This window comes from Saccostrea echinata, unplaced genomic scaffold (assembly GCF_033153115.1).
Source record: "Saccostrea echinata isolate AGI-Se365-2 ecotype Australia unplaced genomic scaffold, CSIRO_AGI_Sech_v1 ptg000001l, whole genome shotgun sequence".
Classification (NCBI taxonomy): domain Eukaryota; kingdom Metazoa; phylum Mollusca; class Bivalvia; order Ostreida; family Ostreidae; genus Saccostrea; species Saccostrea echinata.
The window spans coordinates 8362501-8382751 of record NW_026889750.1 but is presented as its reverse complement, the minus strand read 5'-3'; the positions used below and the strand labels follow the sequence as shown (position 1 = coordinate 8382751).

The 20251-nt window shown below is 32.1% G+C and overlaps 1 long non-coding RNA gene across 1 annotated transcript; it reads right to left on the bottom strand.

Annotated features, from left to right (window-relative positions):
* Positions 1–1782: 1782 nt before the first annotated feature.
* On the bottom strand, positions 1783–15963 carry LOC133184417 (uncharacterized). Its single transcript, XR_009720815.1, has 3 exons — positions 15755–15963; positions 7475–7654; positions 1783–1911 (listed from the first exon to the last, which is right to left on the bottom strand). It is a non-coding gene; the product is annotated as an uncharacterized LOC133184417 (long non-coding RNA).
* Positions 15964–20251: the final 4288 nt, after the last annotated feature.

Genomic DNA, 20251 nt, shown 5'->3' with positions numbered 1-20251 from the left:
GTCTATCAAATGTAAAAATAAAACACAACTTTTAGACATTTAAATTATTTGTTTTTCTTACTTAGATAGCTTCGAGTTTTAATATAAAAGCATATTCTTATGAAATGTCTTTAAATACTTACGAAGCAGACGACATTGGACTAGACCTATTCATTTTCGACTAAAGACTAAAGTTTTTTGACTGAGGTTTAAAAAAAATCTATATCCATAAAAAAACAAAACAAAAAAAAAAATGTTCACAGAAAGTTGATCCGTACATTTTGCATTAACATTTATTTTACGACGATCAATTATAAATGCTTTTGCATAAAATACGATGGAAGCAGGTCTTTTGGAGACAGCTGATTCTATATATTGTTTCTAATGCGACAACGGAAACACGTGATCTTGCAATTTCTCGAACGTAGCGTTGGGATTAGCGACAAATGACGAATAACCAATCGAGGTAGAAGACAAATTTGTAGCCACTAACGACATAAATTCTGGAAACAATTGAGATTTCTTTTTTGAATAATGAGTCCCGTAGTCAATAATTAAGAAATATGTACAAAAAGAGTTCCGGAATGGCTAAGAGTTATGCATTTTCATTCATTATAGGAATTTTAATTTGGTCTTATATAAGGTTGTCCGCTGTGCCAATTTTTCAATTCATAATGGATAATGCAAAAAATCGCAATCCTTTTAAAAAGTCATGTCTAATTTGTGTGGCAAATCTCAAATTTATTTTTTTCAAATAGGTCTATTAGCCTTATTTTACCAATATCTTTAAAACAAGAACAATGAAAATATTTTAAATTATTTCAAACTTTTAATAGATGGAGTAAAATATCAAATTATCAATATGGTCCTAATTTTAATTTTTAAAGGGGGATTTCTCCAGTATGGGTGGTTAAAAGATTAGAAGTTTCTGAGGACAAAAAGACTTATTTGCTCCAAAGCTCAATTAAAAGACCTTTAAAGAATACGAAAGGTCGAAAACATCCCACGTCTTGTGGTATTGCAAATAAGACAAAATACAAAATTTAGAAAACAATAATATTACAGTACAAAGGTCATCAAATCAATTTGAAAAGTTGCTTCCCAATTAAACTGAAATATTGGTATTAAGAACAAGTATGAACCTTTGAACATTAAAACACGAATAAAAAGTATGCCTAAATTTTAACCCTAAGAATTTATTTATATTTTTACTCGTGGGAAAGAAAAGCTTTAATTGCAAAAATAAATCACATCTACATCAAAGTGACTTTCATATAGATTCAGGTTTTGTATCAAAGACGTCCTTTTTAGGAATTTCGTAGTAAAACGTGTGCTTTGATGAGAAATTTATCATCCTCATATACTGAAACACGTTTAGAAGTTACGAGAAAACATTGGTAAAAGACCAATTGCAGGGACGTCATAAAGCATCTCTTAATGAACCGAAACAAGAGTGATTGCATGACACCAACTACTTAAATACTGGCGTGAAGATGGAATAAAACTGCTGATTGCTGCACATTAACACATTTACAAACTGTAGACATTCATTAATTAAGGCAGACAACAAAGCACAGCGGAAAAGACGCGAAAGACAATCGGAAATTTTCGTCGTTATCTTTCATCGTGCATGGCACTGGTTTACACAATGCATACTTTTTTGAGTTGAAAAAGTTCAAAGTAAGCAGAACTCAACATCATTAGAAGCAAACTATCTTACTGGTTAAATTTGAATAAAATAGAAAATTATCTCTGATTGAGTCATATATAAACAGGAACAAATATATACTCACAATTTTTTTTTTATTTTCTAATTTTTTCAAACTTCGTCGAACAAGATATACTGTTTAATGTGAATTCCTTCCTCTCGTCACAAATGAAGACAAAGGTCCGATTCAGCAGCTATAGTACATCATTTTTATTCATCTCATCCTGAAAAGTTTGAAGCTGCACAATAAAACATTCATCAGAATTTTCAGCAAGTCATGAGTGAAAAATTTAGAATTATCAGTTTAAAAAACGTGCATCTCCAATACATCCGTACAAGTTTTATTTCCTAAGAAAAGGTTTAGTCCTTTGAATTTATTTTCTTTTGTTTGTTTTCCATATTGAATCACGTATTCTTGCCTTTGCTAAGTCTAAAATGTATTTTTCTAAATACTCCGAAAGGACTTCCTTTATTGACACATTACTGAAACAGAAAATGAAAAAGAGTCATAAAATGATTCGCAACGACAAGGGAACAAGGAATGACAGGTTCATTTTATGTGTTGAAGGGCTTCCCAAAGTACATTAAGCTTTCAAAATATCTCCTTGTGAAAGATGATATTACAGAGAATGAGCAAATATCCATGGCCAGACACAGTGAATGCAGGAAAAAAATGGTATATACTTAAGTATCTAAAATCGAATCCAATCAAATGAAAGACGAATATCTAAAAATTTAGCGATTCCTTAATTGTAAAAACTATCTGCTCTTCTGCGAACCAGATCTCACCATCTCAGCCAAACTGATCATTACTGATGGCTTAAGACCAAAGACTAGTAATTGTGATGATTAAGATACTTGGAATGAAACAGTACTCCATCGTGGGATATTATAGGAAATGTGGTGCATCTTACAAATGTGCATAACTTGATTAACGAAAGACAGCTTAACCATATTAATCTGGCTATTTACCAGCAGTACAGACCAAACCGACCTGTCATGTGCGCCTCTTAGTACTCCCAGTGCTATGATTATTTGCTTTAAAGAAGAATTCACTTCGACAGGACTTGTTTGAGATTTCGTTACTTTTAATTTCAAGCAACGATTGTTCTGATCAATGAAGATGAGCAGGTCATCATATATAACTGATTTTGCAATAAAAACAGGAACATTAATGATTGTAAATCATCTTTTATATTTACATGTAAGTTCCAAAAGTGACTTGATTAGTTCGTTTTTACAATATTTGGCGGTAGTGCTGTCGTGAAATCTTCGTCTACAACGGAATTGCCTTAATATTGCTATTAACATCTGATGGAAATCTTTACTCTCGAGAACTTTAAATCATACAATACATAAAACTATTCTCACAACGATTAATTTTAACATAAACTTAATGATCACAAAAGTAATATGAATAAAAATTCCATATTTTTAATTGCAAATTAAAAATATAATAAGCCAAGGACATTTAAAAAGAAACAACTCCATCTAAGATATAAAGTGCCCCCGCTTTGTATTTGCACTTGATTGTGCTTTTCAATGCTATATAGTGTAATATCAGCTCCATAAATATTTTATATAGATTTTCAAGTCGAAGGGTGAGCTTTAACCATTCACTGCATGTAAAGTAAGCACCGTGGGAAGTAAGAGAAATATACTTCTTAAAATATTTCTCGTTAATATTTTCAAATAGATGCAACATTAAATTTGAATGCAATCATTTAAATATGAATGATTGGGGTTCAAGTGGGTCTGGATTCTAGAATTTTGGTCTGGAAATGTGTTCGACTCCAAAACGTGCCCTTGATGTTGTTTAATGATCTTTTTGTGCAAGGTTTATGAGGAATTTACAATTCATAAAAGATATCTCTTTTATAGACAGAAAGGAACGAATAAATTCATGACCTTGCACAAAGTAACCACCTTTAAACAGGCCTATACAAACATCAACATCATTGCGTCAACGCCATTGGCCTATGTGTCAAATATCAACATCATTGCGTCAACGCCATTGACCTATGTGTCAAATATTTTGTTCAATAATGATTCTCTGATTTATATGAGACAAGTTATTTCTTTCTCTTTTTTTTAACAATTTCCTCATTTATATATATATATATATATATATATATATATATATATATATATATATATATATATATATATATATATATATATATATATATATATATATATATATATATATATATATATATATTTGGGGTTCTTCAGTGTTTATTTTGTGAATACCAGGAAAATTGGCAGAATTATTAATTTACATCTAATGATGACAACGCATTAAGCGCTTATAAAATAAGGAACTCTGGAATGGTTGTGAACAAACCTGTTTAATCTCCAGTCAATGAGAAAAAAAGTCCATCAATTTTTGCAAATAGATAGTAATACACAGAGAGACACATATATATAATGCCCAGATAATTGTGTATTATATGAACAGGAATAGGCGTGGTGAAAGTTATATACATGAAATTAAATATAGAGATGACGAACAGTATTCAAGTTCATAGTCTATTTAAACATTACAAATCGGGAGCAGAGCTAACACAGACTTCCAAAAACACCAGAGGCGGGATCAGGTGCCATGAAGGAGTAAGCATCCCCTGTCGACCGGTTATACCCGCTGTATGCTCCTTGTCCATCGGGTAAACGTACAATATGTTTAAGTAGGATATAATTAAAGACTAAATATAAAATGAGATGGGTTTTATTACAAGTAAACAAAAATAAAAAATAGAGTAACATGTTAAACTAGATTGTTGCAAGGAGGAATGAAACAAATATGATGATAATTTTCCAACGTCAATATTTTATATTTAGTCCCAATATTAAATGACACCGTATTTGCTTGCCCTTAATTCTAAGATCAACTGAGTTTCTACTGTACATGTAAATGGTTTGTAAATTAAACAGGGGATAATTAAGGGGATAATTATGCCGTGATAATATATATAAAAAATATTATAAATCTGTTATCCCCCCCCCCCAAAAAAAAGCAAAACAAAAACATAAAAGGACTACTTCTTCGAATAAAATTTGAGAATAATCTCAAAATTAACATTTAGAGTCGCGGAGTAAGGAGCTGATCCTTACGTCGCGGGTTCGAATCCACTGCGGGACGTGGAGATCGGTTCTTCAGATGAGATCGTATAAACTGAGGTCCCGTGTCGCAGTAGGTGTTGGGCTGAAAAAGATCCCTCACTGCTCAATGGCCCTAAGGCCGAGTATAGGTATAAATTTGCAGCCCTCCATCGGCAAGTGGTTGTGTCTCCATATGACTGAAAAATTCTCGAGAGGGACATTAAACAATAAACAAACAAAATTTACAATAAAAAGGCTTCAGTATTTTGTCAAAAGGTTTAAATGTTTTCCAATGTTACTATAAATATAAAAATAAACACATGGAAACTCCAATAGTGAGTAAACAAAGCTGTTGTTATTGATAACTGGTTTTATTTGACATTTGCTGCAATACAATGCATAGAAATCGTATATCTTCACATAAAGAGTGGGTAAAATTGCAGCTTTGGTGAACAATTTACATTATACATCTTCAAAAAATATTAGTACCTTCCGTATAATGGCTTTGCCAAAGCGTACATGTTAACCAGCACAAATGACTATAACACAGTTTGCAAAAGTAATGTATAGATCAAGATGCAAAGTCTTATTCCCTATACCCATATTATATATATATATATATATATATATATATATATATATATATATATATATATATATATATATATATATATATATATATATCAACTAGAAGATGTCGTATGATAGTTTCGTGAAATTGATTTCCTATTACAATAATTCTAAAGGTTGTTAGGATAACTTATTCAATTTAGCATACATTATAAAAGTTGAAAAATATGTTCTTGCAAGCTGTTTTTAAAAGAGGATTTCCACAAAGTAAAGATCTATGTATGCAACGAATATATTTTAGGTATGCATCGTTTAGGAAACTGGGTTGTTTCATGTTCTTGTATGTCTTTAACAAAGAAACAAAAGCATTAATTGTTATAAATGTCTTTTACTTTAACATAATGGATTAATTAGGCAATCACAAAGGTTTTGAGTCTTAAGGTTAAAGCAAAGAACAATACACTTTAATCCAATAATGTGAAATCTGGCCTTTGAAGTTTGGGGGGATCCTAATACACAAACACATTTCACTTTCCTTTCTTTGGGGGATTAAACTAGATATTCTATTGTGAATTTCTTTTATCATAAGTAAGAATTCAATTAATTACATCACTGATGTATTTTTTTTTTTACTTTGTTTGGTATGAGACCGTGAGAACCGGAAATTCGGGTAGGATTGTAAATTAACACACACCTGACAAAGACATCAAACATTAAGTCCAAGGGAATGAGGAATTCTACAGTGGTTATGAACAAAACCGAATAAACTGCAGTCAATAAGGGAAAGCCTTTGATGTTTTTCCTTGGTGAATTCGTACTTATACAAGAAATACATAAAACGTGACCCACTTTAACGTATCAGCTTCATGCTGGAGAATCAAAAATTAAAAGTCAGGGGTTATGTCATGAAAATCATTGCAATGTGAACAGAAAAAAAAACCCAGACAAACTTATCAACCTTCCAGATGTCATGGGAAGAAAAAAAGGCATCATTTTTCGTATTATTTTATATTATGTAGATATATTTAAGTAAACTGCTTTCATTGTTCGTGATCACTTTCGCTTTTATATATATCCATTTTAAATTGAATTGTGTCTGTAAAGAGCTAAATTTCTTTCTTTTTACAATAGCGTAAATTCAAGTTTCGCAGTTTTGTATTACTGTGTAGAATAGGAAAAACCAGAATTGCCCGATTCATTGACATTCTGATTGCTTGCTCTAGTATTAGACCAATCGAACGTACAGTGTAGGCTGCTGAAATCTCTTGCTTTGAGTATCTACGGTTTACACAGTAAATAAAACAGTTAAGAAGGGATAATTGTCTTTTATGATAACAAAAACATAGTATAATACTGTTGTTTTAAAAAAACAGGGACATGTGCTCTACACTTGACTTACTACGTTTTATAATAAAAGAGAAAAAAATCGTTCGCTATTGATTATGAAATAATATAAACAATATTCCCTACTTGCACTATGCATATAAAATGATAAAAAGGTTAGAGATTATAAAAACTTGCAAAGACGACTATAGACAATGCTGTTTCCAAAGAATGAATGTATATTACCAATACTAAGGAGAGATCAGTTCATACGACGCAAACGTAAAAATCGCATAAAGTATCAGTAAATGAATTTCAATATCAATTTGTCAAACTGCCCTTCATATTAAGACACCAACTGTGCTGTCATTAAAAAGGAAAGGTAAACCACAAAACAAATTACATCCCAAGAAAAAAAAAATTCGTTTTCTTTGTGAAGCATTCTTTATAAGATAGAACTTTACAAAAGAAGATGCGATGCTTAATGTTAACTAAATTAATATTAATATTAGTAATTACTTCTTATATTAAAATATGAACAGTTGTCATATCTTCCTAGAGATAATCACATTCGCTGTGATATACTAAATTAAAATTTGAGTAATGTAGTTGTGTTTACAAAGCAGATAATATTGTACACACGACAAAATTCGGCCCACGAAATGACCGTAATTGAGGGATATCAAGCAATTCAGACAAAACTGACAGCCCTATTTACTTAGGATCATGTACGGTCTAATCCAATAATATGAAAATGGTGAAAAATTTCAAAGAAAAGAAACATTTCCTTACCTGCCCACGTTAAAGGATCTCACTCCAAGTTTACCAGAGGTCACGCTCATGCTTAGGTAACTTTGCAGGTGTCCTGTGAAATAAGGTTAATTACTGCAGTAATAATTGTATTGCTGTGGACAAGCTCTGGTTAATGTCCAGTAGGGATTGGTCAATGCGGTCAAATGATTTCTTCGTGTGCTGCAATCAAACCAAATAGAGGATAATTAGGAACTTTTAGGTTACCATCGTATAGGAACAAATTTATAGTGAGGCATATTTCAGTGATATTGAATGACGTCATCAATAAGATGACAATAGACAGATTTAAAAAAAAAAATTCTGCTTGAAAAATGACATTTATATTTGAAAGAAAATGCGCCCAATCATAATCGTTATTTTCATGGTCAACAAATATGAAAACATCAATAATCACACACACTTTTCTTTAACAAATTAATTAAACACTTTCAATATTATTTATTATAGCCTACATATTGTTATTAATAACCTGAAGCTAGGACAAGGTGTCCAATTAATTATAACGGCTCCACTTTCAATAGTGAACACACCTTCATTTTTGATTTGTATCGAAAGAGAAAGACGTAAATTAGAACAGGTAGCATTTCGATTTCAGGTCACCTAGTACGGCATTTGCAAAGTAACGATGTCATATTATACATTAAGCATTTGAAAGTCACAATTATACCTAATTTTACAAATTGCCTACAGGCATGTTCTATAATTTCATTGTCATTTAGTGATATGAGAGAAATGCATGTTCTCCGATTCAACTATTAGGTTTTCCCGGGTTGTTACTTGTATTTCATAAAGGAATTAAGACGTATAAGGCGAGAACAATCCCACGCTCTGAGAAAAGATATTTCTCAATTCTTAAAGTTCAGAAAAATGTTAGATTTTTCAAGAATCTGTTGTCAGTATCATCTTTCACACATTTGATTCATTTATATATGACCTAAAAACTACAGTGTATCATTTTAAAAGGTCCTAAACACAGGGAGCCCTGACTTTTCAAATGGCGACAGAACTTTACTTCTATTATGTCAGATTGAACTCTGCCGAGGATAATGCCAGACGATGGGCGAAATATGAAGGGAAAAACCTTCACACTTTGTCAGACTGGATTAAGTCTTTAAAAATATATTAAGGAATTATGTCAGGAAGTTAAAAGGCAATAACCATATAGCCTTCCGTTTTCACTAAATCGGAAGTGAAAAAAGAATTAGAAAGATTACGTATTAAACAATGCGTTCTGGTTCCAGCAAACAAGGCTTGTAACGATATCGTCTTTGTTTGTAAAGCTCATTATTAATTGTATTTTAGAACATGGTTTTAATTCTGCATCAAGTTCACATTGTTCACTTTCTAAGGATGAAATTCTTCAAAATCACACTTCAATCTTTAAAACTTTATTTTTTTCCATTCTAGTCAATGAAAGTGAGCTCGATATACCCTTAGATTTCTAAACTTCATAAAAATCCTTACAAACCAGGATACATCAATTGCCAGGTCCAGCAAATGCTCTACAAAGCCACTATATTCACTCCTAACAAATATATTAACTGCTGAAAAGAAGAGTCTTCAAACGCACTGTGCTACAGCATATTCGAGAAGTTGTGTAAATCAAATGTGCATTCTCAAAAATTCCAAAGAACTTTAAGAAAATTTTAAAATCACAAAACTTTTCAAAATCATTAAAATCAAAACATATAACTATTCGACACTTTATACGTTCACTTTATGATCGGGAGGCCAGGGTTCGATTTTCGCTCGCCGCGCCGCGTCAAACCTAAACGGTAAACATAGGTAGTGACAGTTCCTTCGCCAAGGACCCGGCATTATAAGTGAAAGTCACGGGTCTTTCGGATGAGACCTTAAAGCCGAGGTACCATGTCACGGTAGGCGTTGGCAAGATAAAGAACCCTCACTGTTCAATGGCCCTGAGTGCCGAATATAGGTCTAAATTTGAAGCCTTTCATCGTTATATGGTGACGTCTCTATATGAGTGAAAAATTCTCGAATGATAGGTTAACAAATATACTATCAATCAACACATTATACAACCATTCCTCACGATGAATTAAAATCTATGCTTTTTGTCATCGTAGACAACTGCTTCCTCAATAAAAATTGATCTCGGAAAATTACATATCTTATGATTGGTCATCTACAAAATTACTTTATGAAAAATCACTCCAATTCTACACATAGGTACTCTGAGGTACATGCATATAAGAAGGATGTTGGAGTTCCTCATTGACATCATCTATGTAGTCTTTGTAGACCATGTCTTCCAACAACCTGTTGGATATTCCTATGAAGCTAAAAGTGCTATTTCATTAGCCGTACTTCTATGAATCAGAATTTATTCAAAAACTTCTATATGTGAAGAAGAAAACACTTGCTGTGGCCTTCAACTCGATATTCAGATATATATTTCGACATCTATTAATAATAGTTACTTCCATTCATATGTCGACTAAATATATCCCAGTGAACTCGAAATTAAAGACACCACAGAGTCTGCCACATCTGTTTCATAGTTGGATGTTATGCTCACTATTGACGATAAAGGCCAATTAAAAACTAAAATGTATGACAACCAGATGACTTCAGCTTTTCCATCTTCAACTTTCCTAATTTATGTAGTAATATTCCACTATTACTTGCATATGGTTTTTATCTCCCATCTTATGCGGTATATATACTCAAGAGCATACTCTGAATATGATCCATTTTAAACCGAAGCAGGCTACTGACAAATAAGTTGATGTTACATGGATTTCAACAACCTCGTTTAAAGTAAGCATTTCGTAAACTCTGTGGTCGTTATAATGACCTTGTTAGCAAATACAACCTCTCATTGGGTGTTGTATTTTGACTGACATATTCCATACCACTTGTAAGGCCTTTGTTTTTATACTAAATTTGACTACAGAGTATTCTGTCTTCCTGATCACAGATTTTTTTTTAGATTAATCACTGTTCCGTAGCTTCACCTACTAGTATTTCATTGATTAGTTATTGATAAATAATTTATTTTTTGATTATATTTTTAAAGTATTTGAAAAGAAAAAAAAAAGCCTCACATATAATTTGAACTCTCTCCAAAGCTCACGATAAGGCATATTCTTAAACGCGTTTATCACTACGCAGCTACACGTGCGAAGTCTGCTGACAAATGTGTTAGTTTGGTTTAAAAAAAAAGTTAATTTTTTTTCAGAAATGCTGAACTTTCATGTAGAATGGGTTCAGATTTCATTTCTTTTAAAACATAAAAATGGATTTTTACATTCGTTTTCCCTTCATTTAAACATAAATTTTGAATAGAGACTTGACCCATTCATATTCAAAAATCATCTTTATGGTTCCAATAGAACCATTTTCTACTTAAAGTCATATATGGCGTATCTTTTATAAGTTCAGACTAACTAAAATTAAAAAAAATCTTTCTATTTGTTTTATTACTTTATATATAAAGATAGGATTTTCATGTAAATCACAAAATTTAAATCAATCACGTTTCAAAGATATTAGAAATTTAAAACAATAACAGATTTATTTACCGACTCCGCATTTGAATAACAGACACGGTTTAAAATCAATCAAATATGGGAACACGAGGTTATTCAAGTTGAAAATTGGTGAAAATTTTAATTTGAGCGTAAATAACATATATCATGTTTATCTACACTAAATCTCATGTTTTTATTTTTTAGCTCAGATACGCCATATATTGCTTAAATATGTTTAACTTTCAACTAATTATGTATCAATAAGTTATTCATGTGTAAGGTACACTGTGTTCAAGATGACATTGCAGAAAGCAAAATTAAAAAAAAATCTTTTCCATGGGTTTGAAATTTGAAAAATATATTATCTCACACCAGGGGGGGGGGGGGTCCTCGTCTTGTTCTCCACATTCTTTAGAAGGTCCCCCCTCTATTTCTGTATTTATGATCTCTCTGTAAATTCACCGATTAGTATATTTCCATTTATACGATGAAAAGGATGTATTTGTGCAAAGCACCAGGTATGAATTTGATTTTGATGATGATAAAGAGAAAGAGATTATCACGTGTCTAATCTACCAAAAGGAGCCCTCGAGTCTTGATTTCTCGCTCTTATCATACGCTCTTTTGCTCAAATAAACGCTTTTGGATGACTTAATGTACACAAACATTAAAGCAGATATATATTTAAGATAAGTCCATGAAAAATCACTCGAATTATCGAAGAGCTACATTGGGATATCATATAAAGTTTTTGAAACTTTTTTTTCCCAGTCGTATGGCAACTTCTAACACTCATCAAGATTATAAAGAAATAAAAATCATTTATCCGCGTGTTTCTGAATGAAATTTCCTGTATTTAGATTTACTGGGAAACATGGTATGTGGTTTTATTATTTTTTTTATTTTTGTGTCAAAAATGAAAAATCATATGTACTCAACATTTATACACTATGGTAACTATTCTGCCTTTCTTGTGCGTGTGTTTGTGTGTATCTTACTCAAAATAGTACCGCGTACGTTTACTTTTCCCAACAAATGATTCACTCATCGATTTAATGTCACGATAAAAATCTCTCTGTCAGAATCGTCTCCTTCAAATTCTTTATCTGAAGACGAACTAATTATATAATAAGCTTCATTTCTGATATATTCTTTGCACCAGCCAAATTTCTTACTGCATGGTAGCTACTTGCGTCAAACTTTTACGAATAATAGAAAATTTCCTTTTTTCTTTTTTTTTTTTGGAGATAAACATGTATAAATGTACGTGTATAAAATAAAAATATCATTAAATTGACTCTACCCTCATTTCTTTAATTTTCCAATCTCTGTGCCTTGAAACACTCGACACTAAATTTTTTGCAGGTATATAATTTCCAAAGAATGACATCTTTTTATTGACTTAAACTTAGGTTTGGCTCCTGCCATGGGTATATAAAGTTCACAAATTCGCTATAATTTTAATTCTTTTTCGTCCTGTTTCCACCAACAATTGCTTTTATTTATCAGTGCGCACGTGGTAAGTAACAGACAATGACCTTATAAATCCTCTGGCCATGCAAGACAAATGCTACTCTTTATGTATACATATATATCTATAATTTACACATAGTAATCGATTTACAACTTGAAAAATTACTCACCTCCCCAGCAGCAATGATAATAGCGACTGATCGTACTGATAACAGTGAAAATCTCTCCTTTTTTTTTTTTAATTTATACACACTTCATATATTCCCAGCCGTCCATAACATAGCCTAACCTCTTCAGTTTTCTATTCAGTAAGTGTGATGTTTGTTTTTGTTTTTGCGTTCTGGATTAATTTGAAGCAATTCTCAAAAACGTCACTCATATGCAATTATTTCGTGTTAGTTCAGAAGCCATTTTCTGGAGATAGGCCTTTACTCTATTTTTAATAATCTTTTCTCCTGTTGGTTTCTCTTTAACCTTTTGATAAAATGATAGTCTCGAGTTTTATTTAGAAACTTCACATATTTTGTTCTGATAAATTACTAATAATATGAATTGACACTCGTGTCCAAGATAAGAACTGCATGGAAAAATGTTCAATCTAAAAACTACAGAACTACTTTCTGAAATGATTCCAGTGCTGGCCATTTCATTTATCCTATGATTGTTTTAAAGTCAGAGTTTAGAGATGATGACTCTTTAAAAAAATTCATAAAGTTTGAAATTCAGTAACGAAAGTGATTTGAAACATATAAAATTTATATTCTGGAGGTATTTTGAACTATTATGCAGGTAAAGATTTAATAGATTATTAATAATATGCCATATGCGTATTTATTATACTTTCATGTTAAATACTAAAATCTGATTGGTTTAGACGCATTTAACAATCCGTAATGTTACCCTCAGCGTTAGCAACACACTTGACAACGGGTAACATTACGAAAATATCACATGCGTTCAAATCATGCGCGTACGGTTCACCGTAGAATTCTCAAAACGTCGGTTGTGCGTTTGAAAGAAGCCGAATAAACGACGTCAATAAAAGCTTGCGTCCGATGTAGCTTACTTGAAAACAACAAACGACAGACGAAACATCCTTGCGAGTGCAAACTTTAGATGATAAAGGACTTTTTGAGTAGCAAACAAACAATAGAGAGGTTGGTAAATCTTTTCCGAAGCTTTCTTATTGAGAAAAATAGAAGCGGGGAGTTTGAAAGCTTTCTAAGCGTGAACTTAACGACGATCTCCGATTTTTTTTTTTTTTTTATGACATCCGAAATCAATAAGACATTCAGTATAATAAAATAAATAGTGCACGTTTTTGAGGGTAACAGTTGAAATTGACACCCCTCGGAAAACCATTGTCAACCTCCGCTGACGCGTCGGTTGACAATGGTTTTCCTTGGGGTGTCAATTTCAACTGTTACCCTCAAAAACGTGCACTATTTATATAATATACATTTAAGAAGAAAGATATCATCTTTAAACATTTATCGAGATTAATTTACATTTTCAAATGTTTCCTCTTTATATCACTATTTGAGCAATGCATAAAATCAGGTTCGTTGTACACAATCTGCCCAGAAATTCATTTTTAAGTCATAAACAATTGATGCCATTTCATAGTGACGTCACAAGTGATAGATGTGTTTAACACATTCAATTTATACCGTTGAGGTTTGAAAAAATAAATCATATCATGTGTTAAAAAATGAAATATGGAAATATTTTTAACAATTCCCTATTCCTTAAATAAATATGGGTTGGTCAAGGGATCAAATACAATGATGCCCAACCCGTATTTATATATCGATAGATGTTTAACAATGATGCCTTATAACTTATATTTACATTTGTAACTGATTTAAAACAAATATTTGCGTATTATATCTTAAAATCAATCAAATGTTTCTTTTCAAACATCAGCAGCTTAAATTGAATGCGTTGAAGACGTCGACCACTTATGACGTCCCTGTGAAATAACGTCGACCGTTTATGACTTTACAATGAATTTGTGAATTTGTGGTCATGTGATGAACCTGTCAATATACAGTGATAGATACGTATTGCTCAAATAGTGTTATATAAGGGAAAATAGGGGTGTGTGTGTGTGTGTGTGTGTATATATATATATATATATATATATATATATATATATATATATATATATATATATATATATATATATATATATATATATATATATATATATATATATATAGCAAGTTTTTTGACTTGCCTAGATAGCTGAGCGGTCTAGCGCGCTGTTCCTGTACTGCTAGGAGACAGATTCCGTAGGTCGAGAGTTCAACCCCGGGCTGGGGCGGAAGTGAGTATCCTTATAAAAGTGAATTTCTTTGTGCTTTCTATATATATATATATATATATATATATATATATATATTAAAACGAAACCATATGTGTAATTCTTGTTTTGCTGTTCCTTGACCAATAGTCATCGCATACAGAGGTCAGTGTATAGCAATGGGAATAAAAGTTGCAATAAAATCTCCTATTTAACAAGGAATATTCGTGATCTTCAAGGAAATAAGAGTGATCCTTTATAATAACCTTACACTTGATATAATCCCAGAAAATCTCTGTAAAATTAAGATTTTGATGAGCAGGGGCCCTCCCTAATTCAACAGTAATAGCCTAGAGTAAACAAGAGATAATTTTCGTCGTCTATAACGGGTTGATGAGGTGACCTGCGATAACTGTACATCACTGTGGTAAAAGAATCTATAACCCACACACATGACGAAGTCTCGGTGCAGAGCATTTCACTGTTAACCATCTGTTGCAATTACGTACAGTGGACCCGGAAAGTGATCTAGACATGACACATCTATAATGAACAATCTTCACAAGATAGAAAGGAAGGAATGGACCATTTTGTAACACATAATTGTGGTCTACGATTAAAGCGGAAGGTTTTATGATCCTTTACGTGTTAAAATGATGGATAACTTTTTGAGGTTCTGTCTAACTTAATACATGAACTGATTAATAACTATGATCACACTAACTGGGAAACGTTTCAGTAGAGTAATATTATTTTTGAAACTTTTTATGAACACGCTGGGTGCAAAAAATTTCAATTACAAAATGAAATCTCGGAGAAGAAAAAAATACTGTGCATTCTCCCAATTTTATTGAAATTATTAAAACATTTAAACACATAAGCGTCATTTTGTAAGTTAAATCCTACTTGCAAAACATATTTAAATATTTTTATTCTTGAAAATTTCAATCCAATTTCTAACCAAAGTTAAGAGCGATTTCTACTCACGTGTGATGATGTCGTCTGCTTCAGAGCAGGTCACTGTCGTATGCTCCGAAAGACTGCTGTCTGCTGCAATGTGAAGTCAATACTAATGAATGCAAAGAAAATCACGATTAACAAGTAGCATGGGTAAACGGGATGCTAACACGTGGTATACTGTGACACAAGACAAGTCTATTCCATGGGTATTTATTGATTTGTTTTTGTTTCAAACAAAACCTAATCTGTCAAATGTTTTAATGATGTCGAGAGATGAGCAGGCGGAGGATACAGCATTGTTTCACTGTCCATGAACTTAAAGATTTTGCGAAAAAAAAGTTAAATTTCTCGCAAATTTCCAAAAAAAAAAATGGTTTGTTTCTCTTAGGCGTCTAATGTTTTATCTTTAAATCAGACTGTCAGAGATTGAAAGGCCAAAGTATAAACGGTAAAGACAATCTGTGATAATATAACTTCTTAATCCTGCCTTCTTCCGTGGGAAATGATCACTTGCTATCGAAAGTGCATCTCTTCAGATGCATCTAATCAGTAAAATATTTGCTATTTTTACTTCGTAAATTTTCAGCGATTTGGTCCACTTCATGCACTGATGCACCATATGCATCCTTTTCCAAGATAAACAGCGATAACCCTTTTATCCCCAATCTACGAAGAATTTTACTCAATACACACTGCACAATGCACATTGTGTTTTATCCCTGCTCTATAAATACCCAACCTAATGTAAGAGGAAGGATTCAAACTTCCTTTTTCCTGGAGTTAAAGAAAACAAGCCTCTCTTGTTCCACCGATACAAATCAAAAACTTTTTTTTTTTTCATAAAAAGCAAATGAGAAGAAATGATATCACCTCCTCTGAATCATTAAAATATTACTGGATAATTATCTTTCCGACTGATTAAAATCGGAACATCTGTTACAGTTTGTGATCCTATTTCACGGATCACAACAATCGGAATATATCGCTATATCCTCCTACAATTGGATCTTTCGTGACTGATTTCTATTATCTTCCGTATAACCTAAAATTCCGTCTACGTACAATCAAAATGCAAACACTGAAATTAGGTTAAAAATGATGCACATGAAAAAAAAAATGAAATCGGGCAATGTTGAAAATTTCGCAGACAAGATCAAAAGCACTTTTCAAGATTATAAATGGATTTCCATGCATAACTTTTTATAAAATAACATGTTTGGAGCTTGGTATTATACATGTATTAACTTTAATTCTCTGACTCCAGAACAATGTAATTTTTGATTTTTTCGTGATTATCTTCAGTTTCAGGAAGTTGTTAGTGTTTACGCAAGATGCATTTGATGAACACTAGCTGCAATTTCATATAGGAAGAAAAAAATACAGGTAACTCTTGATGGCTCGAACTTCGATCTCTCGAAGTTCTTGATCGCTCGAAGTAAGTCTCCGGTCCCGAATTTTTCCACTATATAACTAAGCAAATTTACTCTTGATTTCTCGAACTCTTGATCTCTCGAAACCCTTGATCCCTCGAAGTCAAAATGCAGTCCCGCTATGCAAATTCTATTAGAATTTACCCTCGATACCTCGAAGTGGCTATGTGTATGCAAGATTATATAATTAGCACCTTTACCTGGACATTTAAATGGCCACAGGCAGAAGACGCGGGTAAGAGGATGTTCATTCAGGTGACACTTATGCTGCAAGGTGATAATTGATTTATAATGAATCATATTTTGCCTATATGCTATTAAAATAATTATCATCGACTGTCTTACGATAATTCAGAGACGGAGTGTCTTTGAAAAGTGGTAATTTATTAAAAGACAAAACACTAATTTAATTTTTATTTCGAGTCAGTGTCAAAGTTAAACGAAATATGGAAAAAGCAGAAACAGCCTCAATGTCAATATGACGACTATTATTGGACAAATACTTACAGAACTGCGTTCAATGATCATGTTTGGAATAGTCAATGCTATGTACGACACTGTAAAATGTCGTTTTCATGTAACGAATGCGTAGTATGATGTCCGTATTACAAAGAATAAATAAATATACATGATATGACGATATAAATTTTTTGCTTTACTCAGTTTAATGAAATATTCATCTGAAATACGAAAAAATATCGTTGTTTTATAAAAACCACGTGTAAAAGGTTAGCACTGCATGAAAATCATTACATCCGGTAAGACTAATTTTAAAACCTGCAACAAACCCGGAAAATTCCGGACTCTTGAAAACTCGAACTCTTGATCTCTCGAAGTTTTTCCTCGGTCCCGCGGACTTCGAGGTTTCGAGAGTTACCTGTAGTATCAAATTGTTATTTCGAGTCATTTATCGAATAGTTTACTCTCATATATATTCTACATTGGTATATATAATAAAGATTATAAGGGAAAAAAATGGTCTGGAAACACGACAAGACGGATTGTTAAATTATGGATGACGAGATGGAACGGTTTGATTTTCTGCTACTTTGGGTCGTGGCAAAGTTGTGATGCTGTAAATAAATGCAATTCCAGTTCTGTAATAAAATGAACTCATTTCATTTGTTGTGAGATCGTGACTTCGTTTTTACTTCCTTAAAAAATTATCGGTTTGTAGATGCACCATGATGCGCCATGTTGGATAAATTTTGGATATTCGACGAAAGAGACGAGATCACGATAGCAACGACACATCGCGTGATTTAGGTTCTACATGTATAATGACTACCTTTATTTCGCCAATTTTGAATTTTTCAAGATACCCTTAAGCCAAAAACTTTAGCAGAAGAATAAAATTCAAACCACATTTCACATTAAGGTATCAAATTCTTATTTCAATGTTAAGATGACACCGCTGCAGCAACTTTCGGTTGGAGTAATAATATAACCGATCAAGAAAATTACAAAAAAGAAAAAAAAAACTGTCACAATTTTGCCTGAAAAGTGGCATATGAAGGTCGTTTGCCTTTTCATTATGATTGTTAAAATTTTGAAACTGAATAAACTAAATATTAAATTTATTAAAAATCATAATCTTATGATACAATTCCAGTTTTCGGCAGTATAGAAAAACAGGAAATGGTCTGTTGCCCCACGGCTAAAAATGCCGAAGTAAATGTCTTATGAAGGGTGTTTATTTTAAAAATTTTGGTTCAGGGATATTTTGTTCGAAAAATTTATTGATTTTGATACAAATAAAGTATAATCAAAACCAAATTTCATACTCCATTCATTTTTAGCTTTTCTTTGGTTATTACCAACTACTGGAAAAAAGTGATATCGTCTCTATTTTCTGAGCAAAGAGTTATCCTGACGTCTGTATCTTTCTATCGACTATCAGTTTGCAGAACCCAGAGAATATTGTCACTTCGTTTTCACAATAGTTTTTCATTCGTCCTCTCTCTCTTGGGAAATAGATCAATCAGTCCATTATTCAAGCAACAAAGTGGAATCCCTCGGCAGTTTTCCTTGTCAGAAACGATATTTTACCGTCAATCAGCACAAAATCGGAGGCAAGTTGCTTCTTGATAGATTAGGGCGAAATCAAAGGATAATTCATACGCAATTAAACTTGCAAATTTGTCTTTAAAAATCCCTATTAATAAATGGTGAATGCTTAGACATTTTTATGTGCCCTAATTAACTGACGTTCTAATATTAGACAATTCAACAATTTAAAAAGACATTATTCAGTTACAGTGTAAATAATTAGCTATACACAATCAATTCATGATAACATTCTTAGTTAACGACCTTGGTAACTGGTTAAGGATGAAAAAAACTTACCGTGAATTTTTGACGATGTAACAAAGTGCTTGTCAAAAATTTAGCTTTAACTCGATTTAATTTCTAAAGTTATATTTCTTACGATTAACCTAGAGCCATAACCCCTCTCCTGGGCTGAAAGAATTTGAAACAATATCACATTATGGACTTTGCTGTCAGCAGATAATAAAATCACAAAAACAAAACAATGGGCTATTCCACATGACTTGGATTTTCATTTTCAAAGAACGCAGAAAGTTATTCAAATGTGAAATGTCCATTATTTTATAATGAAAAGAAACTGTTAAATGCCGTTCCACTTACTTTTAGTAGAGCATGTGTTCTATCTGTTTCATCACATCGAGATCGCCGGAGATAACTATATCCGTTTGTTTTGTATACGAACAAAACCACCATGCAAAACACTCAATAAAATTTAAAGAAATCCCCTCTTCCGATACACTTTTAAGCGAATATACACCTCATCGAATATGGGAGAACGCATCATTTCATAGCTAGAAGGAGTCATTCAGTTTTACATTACAGTTTGAATTCTGTTCCAAAAATGTTTCAAGAACATCGACAGCTCCTATAGATAGTCTTAATATACACGCAGAACCAAAATAAAGCCCGAAGAAAAATATTATACACTGTATATGTAAATAAACCTTCTAAGAAAATATAGAGGTATCCTTTTCATTTTATAAAAGGGCAAGAAAGAAATAAAAAAAAAAGTCTGAAAATTCCATTATTATTTAATCTAAATGCA